At 41.0% G+C, this 9,997-nt stretch overlaps 1 protein-coding gene across 1 annotated transcript in view; it reads left to right on the top strand.

Annotated features, from left to right (window-relative positions):
* The first annotated feature begins 7,660 nt into the window (after positions 1 to 7,660).
* Positions 7,661 to 9,997, top strand: part of MTFR1 (mitochondrial fission regulator 1) — a 58,610-nt gene continuing 56,273 nt past the window's right edge. Inside the window, exon 1 of the mRNA XM_004697542.2 lies at positions 7,661 to 7,703. The gene's annotated coding sequence lies outside the window, so the exon portion shown is untranslated. The remainder of the gene's footprint in view (positions 7,704 to 9,997) is intronic.

Here is a 9,997-nt window from a genome sequence, read left to right as displayed (position 1 = left end):
GTAAGACATGACAAAATAATAATAATTTATAAATTATCAAGGGTTCATGGTGGAGGGGGGAGCAGGGAGGGAGGGTAAAAAATGAGGAGCTGATACCAAGGGCTCAAGTAAAAAGCAAATGCTTTGAGAATGATGAGGGCAACAAATATACAAATGTGCTTGACACAATGGATAGATGTATGGATTGTGATGAATTGTACGAGCCCCCAATAAAATGATTTTTTTAAAAAGATTCTAAGTTTCCTTTTGGTTTCTTCGATAACTCAATGGATTTATAATTTTAATAGTGATTAAGTTTCCATACATAGATTTGGCTTTCCTTATTCTTCTCGTTACTGATTTCTAGCTTTACTCTATTATGGTCAGATTAGGTGGTTTATATGGTTTCAATCTTTTTAAACTTACTGCAATTCACTTTGTGTCGGAAAATAGTCTACACCAAACACACGTGCAATGAAGAAGAGTGTGTACCAAGCTACTGTTGGGTGGCGTGCTCTAAGTCTCTTAGGACCAAATGGTTAATATTATACAGATCTTCTGTTTCTTTATGCACTCCTAAAATTGTTCCATCCCTCATCAAAAGGTGGTGCATATAATGTCCTTCCCTTGGCTTGTTTTATAAAACAATTCTTGTTGGTAAAACATAACAAGCAATGGCAACAGACAATATATGTGTGAGAAATAGTTGCAACTCAGTAGGTATGGTAGTTACATAACCTGTTGTCAGTTTGAAACTTATGAGTGAATGGGGTGCAGTTTAGCCTGTCAATCAGGTCGCAGCTTTGGAGGGGCTAAGTAAATAAATAGCTTGTTGGAGGCAGGACACAGATTCCCTCCCTGAGAGACATTACTGACAATTAGCCTGATGGAGCCATGCTTATGCAACCAGAGCCCTGGGGCTGGAGGAGCCATGTGGAGACCCACCCCAGCACCGAGATGCTTCTACTGCCACTGTATCCACAAGACTTTTCACCCACTGGCCTGTAATCTTCCTGCATTTGGTGTCATTGCATGTTTTTTTGTGAGTCTGACTAGGAATTTATATACTGGTATCAGACATATGGGCTAATATCAGACTTATGGATTTGATCTGGACTGGGTTGGGATGTTTTCTCAATATGCAATTGTTCTTGTATATAAAGCTCTTTCTTATACACATGAGTGTCTATGAATTTGTTTCTCTAGTCAACCCAGACTGACACAATACGCAATATTCAAAGAGTGATTATAAATACTCAGAAAAATAAACAACCCTGTGGAAACAGGAGGAAGGATATAAATGAATATTTAATAAAGAGAAAAATCCATTTAGCCAAAATGCATGCAAAGACATTTAACGCATTTGTAATAATGGAAATGCAAATCAATTGACATAATGAGAATAATTACCTAATTATGATCAGACTAGAAAACACCAAGTGATAAACTGTTGCTGGCAGACATTTCTCACACCTTGCTATGGAAATGTAAATTATGACAGCCTTTTAAAGAACAAAATCAATTATTAAAATAGCACATCTCCTTTTGCTTAGCAATCCCATTTTCAAAAATCAATAAAAATAGAAAGTACCATAATATGTAACATTGAGATATTTATTTGAGCACTGTTCATGTAATTGTTAAAACAAACAAAACAAATTCAATGCCATGGAGTCAATTTGGACTCAGAGCAACCCTATAGGACAGGATAGAACTTCCCCTGTGGGTTTCCAAGACAGTAACTCTTTGCAGGATTAGAAGGCCTTTCTGTCTTTCTTTCTTTCTTTCTTTCTTTCTTTCTTTCTTTCTTTCTTTCTTTCTTTCTTTCTTTGTCTTGCACATTATTCATTATTGCTAGGGGCCATCAAGTTCTTTCCAACGCACAGCCGTGCTATGCAGAACTGAATGAAACACTGCCTGGGCTTGGGCCAACCTGACAAGGACTGCTATATTAGTTAATCGTTGCAGACATCGTGTCAATCTAGCTCCTCGATTGTTGTCGGTAGGTAACACTGTGTTGGTTCCAACTCATAGAGTCCCTAGGGACAACAGAAGGAAATGCTGCCTGGTCCTTCCTTCGACATACAATTGCTATGAGCCCACTGGTGCAGCCACTATGCCACTACATCTTATCAAGGGTCTTCCTCTTTTTCACTGTCTTTCTACTTTATCAAGCATGATGTCCTTTTCCAGGGACTGGCCTCTCCTGATAGGATGTCCAAAGTATATGCGACAAAGTTTTGCTATCCCTGCCTCTAAGGAACATTCTGTCTGTTGTACTTCTTCTAAGGCAAGCCTGTCTGTTCTGTAGGCAGTCCATGGTACTTTTGATAATATTGGCCAGTACCATAATTCAAGCATACCAATTATTCTGTGGTCTTCTTTGCTCATTGTTCATAGTGGCAACAAAACATAGAAGGTAAATCAATGTGGAATGTCTTATGATATATCTAGAGACCCTGGGCGTAACCTTTAAGGAAAATGAAATTAGAGCTGGAGAAGAAGATGTGGAGAAATTTCCACAATGGTAAATGATAAAAGTAAGATATTGGAAACTGTATATATGATCCTATATTTTGAAACAGTAATGAAAAAATCCTACAAATGTTTATTTAAGTATATACACAGGGGCTTCAATGAGTCCATGGGAAAATTCCATGATCTGAATTCAACTTCTCCATAAGCTTTCTGAAGCTCTCGTGAATCTTTGTCCCGCAGAGCAGCTGGTGGCTTCCAACCACTCACCTTGCCATTAGCAGCCCAGTGCACGCCCACTCCGCCGCCGCCGGGCTTCCTTCTCACGAGTCTTTACATTACTCGTGGACAAGGAAGACACATAAAAAGACAGAATCTAGGTTTTCAGCATCTATTACCTGAAAGGATAGGATTGGACCTAGGAAACATAAGAGCCAACCACACAAAGAAAGTAAAAATATAAAATTTTACCAGAGGTGATGATACCGGTTTATACACATCAGGCTAAATTTATATTCAGGTAAAATCATAAATGCACATGCAATAAAAATGTACATCCAAATAGCAAGAGTTCCGCTATAAAACAGACACCATATCACCCATTGCTATTTTTGATAGCAACTCATAGGGACCCTGTAGGGCAGACTAGAACTGCCCCAGAAGGTTCCCAAAGCAATGATCTGTAGGGAAGCAGACTACCACATCTCTCTCCCCTAGAGTAGCCAGTGGGTTCCAATAACCGACTGCTCAGTCAGCAGTCTAGGGCTTTAAACACCATGCAACCAGGGCTCTTTAGAGGGCAAGCCAAACCCACTGTCAATGAGTTGCTTCCAACTCATAGTGACCCTCCATAGGGCCTCGGAGGCTGTCAATCTTCAAGAGCACAGACAGCCCCATCTTTCTCTGTGGGGTGCTCAGTGGGTATGAGGGGCCAACTTCGTGGTGAGTAGGCCAACCAATGCCGACCTGACAGTGCCACCGGGGCTCTATTTTCATTTGGCAAAGGAGTACTTTAAATTCAGTTCTAGGGAAATATTTTTGTGGGTGACAAACGAGAAAAAAGCAGATAAGTATGAGGAGGATATATAAGAGGTAAGACAAGGAAACGGGGTGGGGGGTGGTGGTGGTGATATTCCATGGGCCCCCTTTAGGGACGCAGCGCCTGTGTGATTTCACTCAAAAAAGCTACATGTACGATATGCAGCTCAGGGTAAATCTGACTTTGACCACTTGCTGTGTGTCTTTGGACTCGTTGTTTGACTCCCAGGAGCCTCAATTTCTTCCACTGTGTAAAACAGGGTTACAGCCCCTGCCTCCTAAGACTGACGTGAGGATTACTATATATACTCGAGTATAAGCCAACCCGAATATCAGCCGTGGCACTTAATTTGACCACAGACACTGCATAAAAAATGTGCTGAAAAACTCGGCTTATACACAAGTATATACAGTAAATAAAACAGTGCAGGTGAGCACACCTAGCCCAGTGTTTAGAAAATGGTTCACGAATGTAAATGCAGTCCCACACCTCTGAATAAAAATATTGGCTCCCCATGAAAGATCAGATAAAGTAACAAAAATTTCTTAGACCTAGCCAAACACCTTGAGGGAACGAGTTGCTGGGCCTGGGAGACTAGGACATTAGTCTCTGGAAACACCCAGGTTGATTGGCATAGCATAGTTTGCAAAAAAGTGTTCTATACTCTAGTTTGGTGAGCAGCTTGAGAGCAGCCATCCACCGTGCAGCTATTGGTCTCCCTGTCCAGAGGCAAGAAGTGGTCCAATGGACTAATGGGTCATGCAAATATCAGTCTCTACAACTGGAGACCAGAAGAGCTAGCTGGTGCCTGGCTATTACTACCAGGTGTTCTGAAAAGGATCCCATTTGGAGGTCTGGGGTAGATTCGGAGAAAAATGTGGAACAGAACTCAAAATCAAGAGAGACACCAGGTCATACTGAGACTGGTGTGACCCCCAAGACTTGATCCTTTGGGTCTGAAACGGAACTCCTCTCCATGTTAGACTATTCAGCCATGTGAGAGCAGAAGGGCAGCATTTAGCCAGGGACAAAGTTCAGAAGAGGGGATGGAAACAGGAAACACAGGGAGAAAGTGGGATAAGTGGTGGTACATTGTGGGGAGTGCAATGGATGAGCTGGATCAGAGTGTGTATGAACTGTTGAATGTAAAACTGGTCTGCTCTGTAAACCTTCACCTAGTTGACAATAAAAGGTTCTTTAAAGAAAGATTAGATTAAAACTAATTATAATGATTAAATTCATGAGTGATTCCGCTTACCTAAAAAAAGGAAAGAAAAACAAGGAAGGAAAAAAAATAAGGAAGAAAAAACCCATCACTGCCCACCTTTAAAGATCTTGAAGTCAATAGACTCACTTTTCTGAAAATTAGGAAATAAAGCGAGGGAATCACGTCAAGCATTTGCGTTGCCTTTCTTATGTGACCTGTCCTTCAAGTTCACAAAATCATTAACTGGATAACCATTCTGAAAATTAGTAATAGTAAGCAACAAGCAGTCAGCCTGCTTTTCTCTAAGCAGGAGTCAAGCTCATGAATCCAACAAGAAATAAAAAGGAGAAACAGCCTATCACCATTGTGCATACCTTCAATGAGATCCTGGATCTAAGATAAGATCACCAATAGTTGCTAATGCCACAAGGCAGAGGCATGAATGTCACATGGCTCCTGCAGGAGAGAGTGCACATCACTACCTGTGAAATACTTGTGGCAAAAAATTGAGCCCAAATCACATGACACCATTATAAAAGGAGATACAAGAATGTATTAAATGCCACCACAGAATAGCAATCACCCTGAATATGGGACATTTTTACAGGACAAAAGTCTGTTTCAACAACAACAACAAGAGAATCGGGGGTGGGGGGACAGATCTGTAGATTAAAATAGACTTGAGACCTAGTTTCCAAATGTTATGTGTGGCTCTTTTTAGATACTGACTCAAAGAAACAACTGTAAAAAAAAAGTCTTTGTATACTGATCTAAGAAGATAGCTTCACTGCACATAATACCCAAGTTTACTCAATAGTATATGATGAAATGAAAAGAGCTGGCAATTCTCTGTTGGTCACCATGTTCATTTGTCCTGGTTACATTATTATTAGATGCTTTAAAAGTTACCCTCATGCACTGCTGTTGGACTGTAAAATGCTACAACCACTGCGAAAACGGTATGATGTGCCCTTTAAGAGCTGGAAATTCCTGCAATCCCTCTACTTGGTGCGTATCCCAGAGAAGCAAGAGCTGCACCACTCACAGATAAACAAGGTGGCTTCCAAACGTCTGGGGGAAAATAAAATGAAAAGATCATGAAATTTCCCCCAAAACGTTTTGAAGTTCCCTCATGTGCACATGCATGTTCATTGCAGCATTATTTACAATAGCAGAAAGATGGACACCACCTCAATGTCCATCAATGGAAGAATGAGTATCTGAACTTCGGCGTATATGCACAATAAAATACTACCAAACATTAAAGACAAGTGATGAATCTGCAAAATGCCCCATAACATAGATGAACTGACGGGCACTATTATTAAAATTAAAAGCGAAAAAACTCACTGTTCTGGCTCATAGCAACCTTATAGGACAAAATAGAACTACCCCTTTAGACTTCTGAGACATCAAATCTTTATAGTAGTACACAACCTCATCTTTCTCCTGCAGAGTAACTGGTTGGTCCAAACCACTAACCTTGTGGTTAGCAGCTCAATGTGTAATCCACAATTCCACCAGAATTCCTCCTTGGCATTATTATACTGAGTGTAAATAGTCACACTATTGTATGAGACCACTATTATAAAATGTCTGGAAGAGGTTTCCACACTAAAAAAAAATATTCCTTGATGGTTACCAGGGTGGTAGGGTCTCAGGGCCAGCAAGGTCAATGACAAAACTGAAGACAATGTTCTACATCCTCCTTTCATGAGCAGTGACTGGGAAAAAGCTCATGAAAAACCATATATGGTGTAACTATGTGTGTCTCCCTGTCTGAAGGAGAGAAGAGTGAGGAAAAATCAAAGTCACATGGAAACATTTAGTCTAATGCCCGAAATGGGCCACAAGAACATCACCCTGCAGGCTCCTGAGACCAGACGTAGATGTTGTCAGGCTACCGTGACCGACTGCTCTGAAAGGGGTCACATTAGAAAGTCCTGGATAGAGCTAGAGAAAATGTGGAACAAAACTCAAAATCATAAAAAATACCAGGCTCACTGATCAGATACAGACTGGGGGAATTATCTAAGAGATTATGGCCCTGAAAACATGCTTTGGCTCAATTGCAAAGAATTCACCTATCAAGGGAACAGTAACACTCCTGAGAAGAATCAACAATTTGCGATCAAAAGGGCAGCATTTGCCCAAGGGTTCAGAAGGGTTAGAAAAAGAGGAGCAATGGGCACACAGGGAGGAAGTGGGATAAAGTCTCTTACATCGTGGAGATTGCAATGAGTGAGATGAAATGCAATGTCTTGAGATCCGTGACCACCCAGAAATGTCAGTTAGACTATTCAACACATTTCGTCCAATGGGGTTGTCATTAAACTTAAAATTAAAGAACTGGCTGAGACATATGAGTATTTGTCTGTTCCTTATCTTCCTAACACTGGCCTTGACCACACGGGCTAGCTGCATGTCCTTCCTGGCTATTATTTATTGGGCTCTTATGATAAGGCAGGCATTGGCCTTCACATTTTATAAACATTGCACAACTGGCCCATGACTACCCTTTAAAGTGGCTGATGCTGACACTCTCCAGGCCAGGAGATGAGAACCAGGGAGAGTGACTTGATTACCAAGGCCAACAAGCTGCTACGTAGTGGACACATTTTGATCATGGGCGTCTCTGACTCGGTTGGCCACATTTCTGCTATAAGAGTATGCTGCCTTGTCATCTATCAATGTGAATATAGGGGAACCTGACCTTTTTATTAAATTTCTACGAGGAAATAAGCTCACGACATCCTTTGGCTACCTTTGTATAAATAATATACACTTTCTCCAGACCCTGGAGAATGGCGTCATGCTCGGTAGAGGGCTGGGTGAAAACCAGGAAGATGCTCGAGGAGAGACTTACAGAGGCTGAAACAATGGGCACACACAGGACGGATTGTGCGGTGGTGCAGTGGGGAGCAGTGCTGCCTTCTGTGAACACAGGGTCCCCAGGCCTCGGAGGCAACTAGATGGCACTTAACCACCACAGTATATACAACGGTAATGGCTCGCTGTCTCAGTAAATGCTGTAGGGGGTGGGGATAGCTGTATAGGCCTGTAAGTACCTCTTGGGAATGTGAAGGCATACAAAGATTATGTCTCTTTCCAGTCCAGAGTGAATTAGGAATAAGAGAAAGCTATGTTTTTTTTCCCTGCTCTATTCAGTAAATACTGTATTTAACAAATGAAGTTTCAGTTTTTCTGTATTCTGTCAAGAATTTGGGTAACGATTTCCAGGATCAAATATACTTTTAAAAATTATATATGTAATACTTTAAAAAACTATATATATGTGTGTGTGTGTGTGTGTGTATATACATACCTTCTTCTAATATCTCCAAATTAATTTACTTGTATAGCTTCCACAATGGTTTCCAAGCTTAGTTATATAGGATATCACATAAGATTTGGGATAGGACCAGGGGGAGGGGTGGGTGGGGTCTAAGTGTATGCATGTTACAAATAAGTGCCATTCATTTTGGGGCGATGACAAACACTTTATCAGTGAAAATTTTATTAGTTAGCTATCGCTGTGTACAACAAATAACTTCAAAACCAAAGGATTTAAACCAGTGGTTCTCAACCTTCCTAATGCCGTGACCCTTTAATACAGTTCTTCATGTTGTGGTCATCCCCAAACATACAATTATTTTTGTTGCTACTTCATAACTGTAATTTTGCTTCTGTTATGAATCGCAATGTAAATATCTGATATGCAGGATGTACTTTCATGGTTACACATCGAACATAATTAAAGCATAGGGATTAATCACAAAAACAACATGTACTTATATATTGTGAAATATTTATTTCTAATTATAAATAAATGAAATTTTGTCTTGAAGCGTGGTATGGGTAACAGTCTTCTATATTTATTTCTAATTATAAATAAATGAAATTTTGTCTTGAAGCGAAGCATGGGTAACAGTCTTCACTCCGGGTACTGGTACGTGCGTATCTGCATGTGGGTGGACCTGTCAGGAGATGGATAGAAGAGTGGTGTCTAGGTTCTAATACCATCGGATATGGTTTCTGATGGTCTTAAGACGACCCCTGTGAAAGGATCGTTTGACTTCGAAAGGGGTCATGACCCACAGGTTGAGAACTGCTGGCTTATACCAATAATCACCTTTTAACTCACAGTTTCCATTGATCAGGAACCAGGTGCAGCTTAGCTAGGTGCCTCTGGTTCAGGCCTCTCACAAGACTACAACCAAGGAAAAGAAGAATCCTTTTCCATATCTGTATGGCAGATGTTAGGCATGCCTCCACACTCCATCCTTCTTTACCCTGTTCTAACCTACTCACCTTTCTCAAGACACTCTTATTTCTCTGCTGAGTTTGAGAATTCAAATAGTCACACAAAACTCACAGACAATACTCATAATTATGGTTATTAGGAAAACTAACAGGTTACAACACGGCAAGGATGTAGTTCTTTTATCTGCAGTGCTTCTTGTCAGCCATGCTGGCATGCATGTCTCTCTGGTCCTTGAGTTTTAGGCCACATGGTTCCTCAGCTTCTGCCTCTGTGAGTCAGGACGCCCAACCACAGATCTGCCTTGCTGCCCCTCTACTCTCATGGTCTAGAATGCTGTGGTCCCTCGCCCACTTTAGGCAGAGATCTCACACGTGCTCCCCTGGTGGCTCTCTTTTCTTCATGGTCATGGGATTCTGCTTCTGGGATGTCGCACTCTTGTATAGTCATGGGATGGCAATATGGATCAGTCCCCTGTATTAGTGTTTTACAGACCCTGTTTGCAAGGTTCAATCAAAACAATGGCTTCTGAAGGGATCTTCTGAGCCAGTTAAACTCAAGGCAGATTAGCGCAGAAGGCTGCGACCACTGTGTTTTGGGATTCTCAAGGGGCGGGGGATCTTGATAGCTATTTTTAAAGGATATACGATGATCATGAGGGTTTATTAAGAAGTAGTTTTAAGAAAGTTGATTTTGAGGGCTTACTAAGAAGTAGTTTTAAGAAAAGTTGATCTGCATTTGTGAGAAAAAGCCAGGAAAGTGGTACCAAGGATGTTTTCCCATGGAAACAATGCACTTGTTCATTTTTTGAGGGCTGTCCTATATGAACTCATTGGGAAATCTTACCCCATCTACCCAGCCCTTCAGATATCTTTTTGTTCCCCAAACTCAAATAATATTCCCTCAAGGGAGTTCACACGTTTTAACACAGAAGAATTAAACAAGACAAAACAAATGCAAACTCACAGCCATCCAATAAATTACACCTCACAGAGACCCTATGGGGCAGGGTAGACCTGCCCATGTGAGTTTCTTT

Source organism: Echinops telfairi, unplaced genomic scaffold (assembly GCF_000313985.2).
Source record: "Echinops telfairi isolate 266 unplaced genomic scaffold, ASM31398v2 ScPeMD7_1;HRSCAF=3_0, whole genome shotgun sequence".
In the NCBI taxonomy this organism is placed as follows: Eukaryota; Metazoa; Chordata; class Mammalia; order Afrosoricida; family Tenrecidae; genus Echinops; species Echinops telfairi.
The sequence above is the reverse complement of the archived record's forward strand: the minus strand, read 5'-3'. Positions and strand labels throughout refer to the sequence as shown.